Source organism: Vigna radiata, chromosome 8, assembly GCF_000741045.1.
Source record: "Vigna radiata var. radiata cultivar VC1973A chromosome 8, Vradiata_ver6, whole genome shotgun sequence".
Taxonomy (NCBI): domain Eukaryota; kingdom Viridiplantae; phylum Streptophyta; class Magnoliopsida; order Fabales; family Fabaceae; genus Vigna; species Vigna radiata.
This window is the reverse complement of record NC_028358.1, coordinates 17,537,285-17,548,606: the sequence shown is the minus strand read 5'-3', so window position 1 is coordinate 17,548,606 and position 11,322 is coordinate 17,537,285.

Here is an 11,322-nt window from a genome sequence, read left to right as displayed (position 1 = left end):
TATTACTTGTACGATTTGGTACACTTGCCAATTTGTCAACAACCCCCAACAACTCCATTCACCCATAGTCTTTTTCTCGTCAATTGAATCAACCGCATTTGCATGTTTATTGTGTTCTTGCATTCCAACAATTTAATTTTCGTTTACAAGTCTTACGATTTCAATTTGCACGAACGATAAGGCATTTCGAGTCTCTTGGGAAGAACGATATTGGGTTTTACCGATTATATTACTTGAAATGATCTGGTACACTTGCCAGAGAGTCAACAAGCAGCTGGAGCACCAGGCATGGATGTGGATGATAAGGAGGATGACTTCGAGGATGCGGAAGCTGGAGATCCGGAGGACTCAGATGGTGACATGAGTTGAGAGGGCATTTACTGATGGATGTCAGTGCTTGGGACATGGGTTTTATCTTTCTCTTTTGTACTTTGAATTTTTAGACTAGGTCGAATTATGTTGAGTAGTATAGGTGTCTGTGCTTGGCTTGAACACTGTTTCTGACTATGGTTTGACTTGATGTTATTGCATGATGAGTTTACTTGATGATGATTGGATGTGGATGATGATTGAGATTGTATCGCATGCTGATACACAGGTGAATGGTTCACTAGTTATGTGAACATATGTGTGATGATTTATGATTGTAGTTATGATGCTAAGCAGGGTGTATGAATGATATGTGAGGAAGCATAGTTGTGTGAGGTTTTGAGCTCCAGAGTGTTTATTAATATATGTGTTGCTCATATGGAAGCATGAATGATATTGCCTGAGTCTTTAAATTTGGTTGAACTACATGCTTATGTTATATGATCAAGGCCATCTTTGGAAGCCTTATAGTTGACTCACTAGCAAGTGTACCAGACCGTTCAAGTAATATAATCGGTAATGCCCGATATCGTTCTTCCCAAGAGACTCGAAAGGCCTTATCATTCGTGTGAATCGAAATCGTAAGACTTATAGAGAAAAATTAATGGTTGTGGATGCAAAGACAGAAAATAAACATGCAATGTATTTGATTCAATTGACGAAAAAGACTATGGATGAATGGAGTTGTTGGGGCTTGACAATTTCATCTTATCCACTCCTTCTTATCTACTCCTCTTGTTTAATGTGCTTGATTATCTAATTGTTATGCAAACTTTTTTGGCCTACCCTTAACCCGATCCCTCGGCGGAAAGAGCCTACTACTAATTACCGGCTTGTTATCCCTAGCCTCCCTTAGCAATTAGTAATGCATTACCGAACAGAAGCAAAAACAATTGATCGTCCTACCTCCCTATCCCTAGGTGGTATTTCATTAATCAAGGACTTTCTCACCAGTTCATGACAGTATTGTACGTTCCCGTATCAATAGAGACAAACAACAGTTATCGAATGAGTTAAACGATAAAAGCTTTAAGCACAGATGAGAACCCAACAATTGATAATCAAAGCATATGACAATCATATAAATAAACAAGAGTTTCAATAAGAGAGAGTTTCAAAAGATTACATTGTTTCCCCCAACAACAAAAGAGTTTAGTTCACCATTGTCATGGTGAACCTAGATGAAAATAATGGAAGAATGGAAGAGCAAACCCTAGATAGGATGAAAAAGGAGCCTAAGCATCCAAGAGATCCTCTCCAGAGAGTGAAAATTAGGTCTGGTCGCCCTCTTCTGTCAAAAGAATGAGAATGAAATCGTAGCAGGGCTATTTATAGCTGAGGAGCGTCACAGAAAACAGGCCCAAGCCCAGCGGTTTCCCCATTATCGCACCACCGCCCAGCGCCAGGGGTCCACCGCCCGGCGGTTTGCCCCTAATCGCGAATCCGCGCAGCGTCCACGCCAGGTGCCTCCTCCTCGCATTGGACCGCCCAACCGTGAATTTTGCCGTCGGGCGATTCCTAGACTCTTCTTTTCTTCAATTTTCTTCTTCTGTCTTGAGTCTAAGACCTTCATCTTCAACCTCAATCTTCACTTTCATCAAAATCACTACAAAACAATGAAAAACAAGCATAATATCTAGCTAATAAAAACAAACAACCGCCCAAGTGCCTAAGTTCACCGCTCAGCGGTTTCCCTCTTGCCGCTTTGACCGCTCAGCGGTTAGTTTTGCCGCTGAGCGGTTTCCCTCTAATCGCTCTGAGCACTCAGCGGTTCATTCTGACCCTCAACGGCTCACTTGACCCTTCTTCTCATCATTTTTCTCCTTCTTTCAGGGGTCTAAGTCCACCTTACTTCTGTTCCATCTTCAATTCACCTTAAAACCCTGCAAAATAATGTAAAACAAGCATAATATCTCTAAAACCAACTTTTGACTCTCACAAGACAACTAAGTGTTTTACTTGATTTAAAGCTCATTCTAAGCCATAAAGGGTTTGTTTAAAATCAAATTTAAGTATGAAAATAACGGTTTCTAGATCGTTATTAACAAGTAAGCTTCGTTTTTACACCAAGAGGAGGGTGAATTGGTGATGTTTCAAAACCAAAATCTTTTCGCAATATTTTATCAAAAGTACAAACATTTTTAAACTTTCTTGAAATGAAAGTAATGAAAATTTATATGCAGTGGAAAAACGTAGTTGACTGCGTAAAAAGTAAATTCGACTGGAATTAAAGAGTGAAGGGATAAAGAAAATCAAACGCTGAGTTTTATGCTGGTTCGGCCAACAATGCCTACATCCAGTGTCCTTCCAACCCAGGAAGCAAATGCACTATAATGGTTGTGGTTTTTACAACAAGGAATTTATAGAAGATCTCCACGTCAAAAATATAAATCTCCTCTCTAACCTAAAACCAAAATATAGCTACAATAACAAAAAGCAGTGTTGCAGGAAGAATCCCCTCTTCTGCAATCTGAACACCACGTCGAACAATCCTCAACGTGAAACCCCTATATCACAATAGGTCCAATTCCAGCAGCCTTCACAGGATGCCAAGCCTTAACAAGTGCAGCAGTCTTCAAAGGATGCCAAGCCTGAAGTGATCAACCCAGAAGCACCTTCTTTGTGCAATATTTGATCAGACAATGAGTGCGCAAGCTATCTCCCTTTGAATCTCCCTCAAGAAAGATCACCACTGTCTTCTTGGAGAATTCTTGGAGCTGTTATCACAGAGAATTCAATCTGAAACAAGAATGAAAATATTAGATCCTCAAAAGTCTCTGAACAATTCGCGTTCAACCAATTTATAGTTTTTTGTCTATCAGATTGTTTCTCAGTCAAATAGGTTACTAATTCAGTCGATTGTATTATTATAGTTATAACAGACAGTCAACACAATAGCCTATGGTCAACAAATAAAAGAACTCATTTAATACAATTGACTAAGTCATCAATGCTCGACTAACTTTTAAAAAATATAGCCGTTGGAGCGCAAAAGCATAACATAATTCCAAAACAGATCAAAAACACAGTCGAATGCAAACCAGACAAAGTCGATTGACACAAGTAAAAAAACTTTGAAATTCTTTTCAACTCAAAACATCACAGAGCACTTATTCTTAAAATTTGTACAAAGGTTTTAGCATAGTTGAATCCATTAATAAAGTAGTCGATTGTACTATAACTTTGTCACACAGTTATAAGTTCATGAAAGTGCTTGTGGTTTTTCACTTTAAAAATGTGCAGTAAAACATTTGTAATAAATCATTTCACTTTGCACATAAGCATGTAAGCATGTTCCACAAATATATCACACAATCAACATAGGAACATACAACATAGTACATCAAACATGTTCAGCAGATATAACAATCAATACAGCATAAGAACATGTAATGCAGCAACATGTGTACTGTTATTAAGCAATGTGTTGTCATCATAAAAAATTAGAGTGATATAGAATTTGTGTTGTCGACAATCTCAACATTATCTGCTTCCACACTCTGTATATGGATGAAGAATGGCAATGCAGGAAATTTGAAAATGGGATTAGAGGAGATATCAAATTATTGGTAGCAGGCTTATGTATTAAGGAGTTTCCTGCATTGGTGGAGAGAGCCAAAATATTAGAGAAGACCAAGAATGAAGTGCAAGGTCAACAGAGACAACAACAGAGGGTTGATGGACCATCTATATCCAGGTTCAGTCATGGAGACAGGAGGAAGCCATATTCTAGACCTCCATTTCAAGGGCCAACAAGGTCTTCATTTCAACCAGCAAATCAGGCAACACCGCATATCAAGGTGAAATGCTTCCGTTGTGGAGGACCACACTACAAGACTGATTGCCCCCACCCAGCTAACCTTGTCAAGTGTTTTACATGCGGTAAGGAGGGGCATATTGCTAAGGATTGTTCCACCACTACGGGGTCAAGGTTTCAATAATAGAATAATCAGCCTCAATAGAGGGAAGTTGTCAAACCTCAGGTTATGGGCAAAGTGTATGCAATGACTCAGACAGAGGCATCTAGGCCAGGTAATCTTATCATCGGGAGTTGTTTATTGTTTGGGAAATCTTGTTGTGTTTTGTTTGATTCTAGAGCGACGCACTCCTTTGTGTCTGATGTTTGTGTTCGAGAGATGGGGTTGAATGTAAAGGAGCTACAATATGACCTAGTAGTGCCTACTCCAGCTTCTAAGTTGATCAATACATCTCTAGTATGTACTAGATGTTCTATAATAGTAGAGGGACGTCAGTTTAGAGTTGATCTCATTTGTTTACCTCTACAAGGTTTAGAGGTAATCTTCGGAATGGATTGGCTAACTTCATATCACATTCTCATAGATTGTGGTAAAAAGAAATTGTTATTCACTGAAGAGAAAGAGTCGATGGTTTCATCTTCGGGGCAATTGTGGCGTGAAGTACAGGAAGGTTAGTGTTGTTTCTTAATGTTGACGCATATGGAGGTAGATAAGAGTGGAAGGAGCGTAGATCACTCAATTGTGAGTGATTTCATGGATGTGTTTCCTGAAGATGTACCGGGACTGCCTCCTCAAAGAGAAATTGAGTTCTCAATTGATCTGGTACCAAGTACAGGACCAGTATCCATCGCTCCGTATCGGATGGCTCCAGCTGAATTAGCAGAATGGAAAAGGCAAATAGAAGAGTTACTTGAGAAGAAACTTATCAAACCAAGTGTTTCTCCTTGGGGTGCGCCAGTATTGTTGGTCAAGAAGAAGGATGGGAGTTCCAGATTGTGTGTAGATTACAGGCAGTTAAATAAGTTGACCATCAAGAACAAGTACCCGTTGCCAAGAATCGATGACTTGATGGATTAGTTACATGGAGCGAAGGTGTTTTCAAAGATCCATCTGCGGTCGGGTTATCATCAGATTTTGGTGAAGGCAGAGGACGTACAAAAGATTGCTTTCAGGTCCAGATATGGACATTATGAATACGTGGTTATGCTTTTTGGTGTAACCAACGCTCCTGGTGTATTCATCGACTATATGAATAGAATATTTAAACCTTTCTTAAATAAGTTTGTCATAGTCTTCATAGACGACATTCTTATATACTCCAAAACTTGAGAGGAACACATCAATCACCTTCGGAGAGTGCTTGAGGTGTTAAGAGAGAAAAAGTTATATGCCAAGCTATCCAAATGTGAGTTTTAGATGAAAGAGGTACAATTTTTGGGGCATGTCATATCGGCTAAAGGAATCTTTGTGGATCCGGCTAAGGTCGAAATTGTGCTTTAATGGGAGAAACCCAAGTCCGCAACCGATATCAGAAGCTTCATACGATTAGTAGGGTACTACCGTAGATTCATAGAAAGATTCTCCAAAATAGTGTCACCACTGACGCAGATAACTCGGAAAGATAATCCATTTGCTTGGGCAGACCAATGTGAAGCTAATTTTCAGGAGCTAAAGAAGAGGTTGACAAATGCTCCAGTGTTAGTAATCCCTGACACAAGTAGACCTTTCAAAGTGTACTATGATGCTTCTTATCAAGGACTCGGTTGTGTACTTGATAACGGTTGAAAAAATGTTATTTTCATACTTAATTTTGATATTAAATCACACTCTTTATGGCTTAGAATTAGCTTGAAATCATGCATTTTTATTAAGTTAGAGAATAAGAGAGTTAAAGTTGGTTTTCTTGGTTTTATGCTTGGTTTCCCTTGATTTTGTAGGTTTTTGGAATGAATTGAAAGAAAGGTTGAAGATCAAATGGTTCCACCAGAATGTTGACCAAACCTGCTGAGCGCCAGTTTTGGGCGCTGAGCGCCAAAATTGACCGTTGAGCGTCCGACGGCTTGGAGGCAAACCGCTGAGTGGTCAAATTAGAGCGCTGAGCGCCGGGAACGTGGATCTGTTTGGGCTTGGGCTTAAATTTTGTTACTTTTTTGGTCTATAAATAGACCCAGTGAGATTTCCAAAGTAATCTTTTGGTAGACAAAGACGTCTAGAGTTGTTATACACACCTTGGAGGAGGTTCCTTGGATGCTTAGGCTCCAATCTACCAAATTTAGGGTTTATTCTTCCATTATTTCATTATATTTCATCTAGATTCACCATGTCCATGGTGAACTAAGCCCTTTGTTGTTGGGAAACAATGTAATCTTTTGAAACTCTCTTATATCAAAATTCTTATCTTCTTTATATGCTTGCATATGCTTACTTTATCAATTATTTGATTCCTTACCTTTGCTTAATGCTTTTATCGTTTAACTCATTCGGTAAATGTTGTTTGTCTTTATTGATACCGAGACGTACATTAATGTCATGAACTGGAGGAATTCCTTGATTATGCTAATACCGCCTAGAGATAGGGGTAGGACGATCAATTGTGTTTTGCTTCCGTTTATCATGCATTGCTAGTTACTAGGGGAGGCTAGAGATAGCAAGCCAGTAATTATTAATAGGCTTTTTCGCCAAGAGATTGGATTTAGGGTAGACTAAGAAAGTTTGCATGACAATATGATAAATAAGCAAAGTAGATAAGAAGGGTAGATATAAAAGGGTGGATAAGATGAAATTGTAAACCCCGACAACTTCATTCATCCATAGTTTCTTCTAGCCAATTGATTCAATACATTTTGCATGTTTATTTTCTTTTTGCATCCAAACCCTAAAATTTATTTCTTCTCAAGTCATACGCGATTTGTTTACATGAAAAGTAAGGCCTAAGAGTCCTTTGGGAAAACGATACTCGGACTTACCCGTTTTATATTACTTGATAACGATTTGGTACACTTGGTAGGGACTTAACAAGTTTTTGGCGCCATTGTCGGGGACTCGTGGTTTAACTTTTCAAGTAGTGTAAATTGATTAAATTTGACTTGATTTTTATGTTTATTTTTATTTTTGTTCTAATACATGTTTTCTAGGATTTTGTGCCTAATGCTTGCAGGATGCAGTATGAAGAAGAATTTGATTATATGGGCACTCAATTCTACCAAAATGATTTCAACCACTGGTGGGAACCTCATTCAAACATATATCAAAGCCAATTTGGGCAACAATCCTCTTTGCTAAGAGAAACAATGGGGGAAGTTCAACAACGTTTATGGTAGCAACAACTCTCTTTACCAATAGAAACATGGGAGGACGGTCAACAATTATGTCATCAGGTAGCTAATGTGACAGAACAAGTCAAAAGCCTTAATGAGAAGTTCGACAAATTTTTGAAGAAGTACGATTCCAAGAGCTATGAAGTTACCTTTAGGAATTTGGAGACACAAATTGATAAGGTTATTGATGAGGAAAAGATAGAGGAGAAAAAAAATGGAGAGAAAGGAGGAAAAGATAGAGGAGAAGATAGAGGAGAAAAAATTGGAAAAAAAAAGAGGAAAAGATTGAGGAAGAAAAGATAGAGAGAGATTTAAAGGAAGAAGAAACAGAAAAGTTGGTTAAGGAAGATAATGATGATGAAGGAGAAAAAGAAGTGGTTAAAAAAAAGAAAAAAAGAAAAAAATATGCAAAAATAAAGAAGAAAAGAGAAAAAGAGAAAGTTGAGGGAGAACATTAAGAAAAGGAGGAAGAGAGAAAAGAAGAAAAGATCATATGCAAAACCTCTTCCTCATCAAAAGAAATATCATAGGAAAGAAAAGAAGTTTAAGTGCTTTATTGAAATCTTCAAGAAATTGGAGATTAACGTTCCTCTGATTGATATATGGAAACAGGTGCTTGGTATTCTCAATTTTTTGAAGAAATTCAGCAGGAAGAAGAAAAAGAAAAGAATATTAAGCAAAGAGAATCAACACCTACTGAGTGGTGTTTTTATTTTTCTGCTTTTATTTTTTCTGTTTTTATTTTTCTTTATAAAGAAAATAACGAAAATTAAAATAAAATAATATTTTTACTATTTTTATTTCTTTGGCTAATTTTGTGCTCTGGTGTAGTGTTCTTCAGTGTGTGCAGGATAAAAATTTGTATTAGGAGCACAAGATCATCAAGAGGCGAATAAGGAAGGAGAATTGGTTCACCAACACCCTGATGTGAAAAGTGACAAACCCAAACATGGCACACCAGTGAAATTCCAGAATAGGTTATGGGTTGTCAAGACTATCAAAGCAAACAGAATTCTTGAGATTGAGGATCCTTAGAGTTGGTGACAAGGAAATTTCCAAAATTTTGTTGGTGTCATGGAGGAAGGAAGAACGCCAACATAAAATATCAACACCTACTGATGGGTGTTTGGGCTTTACTGGGTCAAGCTAATGACGTTAAAAGAGCGCTTGTTGGGAGGCAACGCAGTTTCTAACTTTTTCTTTTTAAATTGAATTATTCTTGTGGTGTGGATTTGATTTTTTTGTTTAAGTTTTTTTTAGGTTAAATGCTGATTCTGATGGCAGTGGTGATTGCATCTACTGATGGATGCTTCTACAACATCTACTGATGGATGTTGTTATGAAAGAGGACGGTAAATAGACATCTACTGATGGACATCACTGTCAGCATTTACTGATGAATGTACTGGGATAGCATCTACTAAGGGATGCTAGAAGATTTGGTTATCTACTGAAGGATACGAGGAAGGTACACCTACTGATAGGTGTTGGAAAGGTATGCACTTACTGACAAGTGCTAGAAAGGTTTGGGTCAGGCTCGTGACGTTTGATAACGGTTGATTTAACGTGTTTGTGTGTGTATATTTTGTGAAAAAATCAACTCCTTCATTGCTTTTACCTTGTTTTATCCTCATGTTTAGTGTGTTTTCTAGTTTTCTTGTGTTTTATTTAGTATATGTTTGTTTTTACCTCTAATCTCTATGTTTGAGTGTGTGAAATAAATGAATAGGAAGCAATTCTAGTGGAGGAAAACAAGCAAGAACTCAAGGGAACATGTTTTGGAACAATAAAAGATCAATTTAAAGCAAATACCCATGTTGGACGCCTTTGGAATCGCACAAGAGCCTGAATTTTAGAATGTTGTCAAAACAGCCTGTAGTTGAGCTGTAGCTGAGCGGCAGCTGAGCTATATGTCTCTGGAATGCTGCAATTGGGGTGCAACTGAGGTGCAACTGAGCGCCCTGCTCTCTGGAATACTGATGCTGGGGTGCAGCTGAGGTGCAGTTGAGCGCTCTGTCACTGGAAATTTGCCGTTAGGGTGTAGCTGAGCGCCCTGCTCTCTGGAATGCTGCAGCTGGGGTGCAGCTGAGCGGTGACGACGCTGATGTGTCAAAATGGGTTATTTAAACATGGGTCTCGCGATTTTTGGGCATTCTTCTCCTCCTACACTTCATTCTTCACCTAGAGAGATTGAGAGAGGTCCTTGAAGGCTATTTGGGGTGTTGGGAAGCTCTCTCACTCCTCCTTGGGTCTTCAAGCTTCATCAATGGTGATTTTGCCCCTTTTGGGTTGAGGAAGAAGATGGGTCACAAATTTGAGATGGAGATGCGAAGGGGAGGCGCAAATGGAGCATAGAGCAGTTGCCAAGAACCTTGGGAAAGGCTTTGCATCTTCTCTTTGGTTCCAATTTCTTCCATATTTCTTCAATTTTGTAGAACCCTAAGTTCTCCACCATGAAGGGCTTTTCCTATTTGTTGAGATTAGTTGTAAAACATGGAATTCTTATGTANTTTGTGATGTTAATGATATATGCTTTTCCAATTCATGTTAGTATTTGATTTNTATGCTTAATGCTTGTTGTGGCTTGANCACCCATGGCATGAATTTTGGTTCTTGATGTATTGAGAAATAGGATTGAACCTATAATTGAAATTGAAGACTTATTGGATGGAATTGAGATGTTTGTGAATGCATGAGAATGAAATGGATGAATTCTAGTCTTGACAAATTGTAAATACACTATGTTAAATTCCTTGCACACCAACTGTTTGATAAAATGCCAAAAAGAGTTTCTTGTGTTGTTTTTGTGCACTTTGATGTATAATTGAGTTATAAAAGGAAGAATTGTCATGTGTTGCATAAGTCCCTTGGGAGAGAATGATATTTATCACTTGCTACACTGCGACCAGTTTTCTAAACTTATATTTTTAAATTATGTTATAATTGCTTCTGTTTTTAGAATAGGTGTTTATGTACTTGGTTTAAAACTTATATCTGATGCAATGGGTTGATGATGATTTGTGATGAGTATGCTTGATGAGGCTTTTATATTAATTGATGTCGAGATGATATATGAGATGATATATGAGATGCTATATACAGTTGGTGGTTCACAATATGTGTGAATAGATGCATGATAACATGATTGTGATTGTGATATTGAGCAGGATGTATATCTATGTATTTGAACTTGAAATTAGCATATGTGAGGTTTTGAACTCCAGATTTTTTGATTGAATGGTTGTTATTACTTTGAAAGCATGAATGACTTTGGCCAGGTTTCTATGATTAAATCACTTGCTTGCATTTGTCATATGATCAAGGCCATTTTTGATTTGTCCCTTTCTTAGCCAATGCAAAAAGTTTCGTCCCAATCAATGTGTTCTACCCTTTTTGAACCTAAGCCTTAAACAATATGTGAAAACCCTTTTGAAAATCTTTACCTTTAGTTAAGTTGAGAATTATTGTGTGATATTGATAAAGGTTCAAGTTTGGGGCTGTTGGGAAAGTTGAAAAAGAAAAAGATAAGCATTGAGCTAATGTGTTGAGCAAAACATGAAAAGATGAAAAAGACAGAAAAGATAGAATAAGAAGAAAAGCTCAATGCAAAGAAAAGGGAAAGTTGGGAATGAGTGAGATTGGTTGTGCAAAAAGAGTTTATGCTTGAACTATGAATGTTGAATAACTCTCTTAACTCAAGGATTTTGTGATCCAGAAAAACCAATGTTCTTCTTAGCCCAGCTTCAATATAAGCCATGAAAAGTCCATGTGATGATAACTTGCTTGTGAGTTAAATGAAAGGCAAATTTAATTTGTGTGACATTGTGATAGTAGAGAGAATGAGTCACCTGAATATACACCTGTGTGCTTGAGTGAAA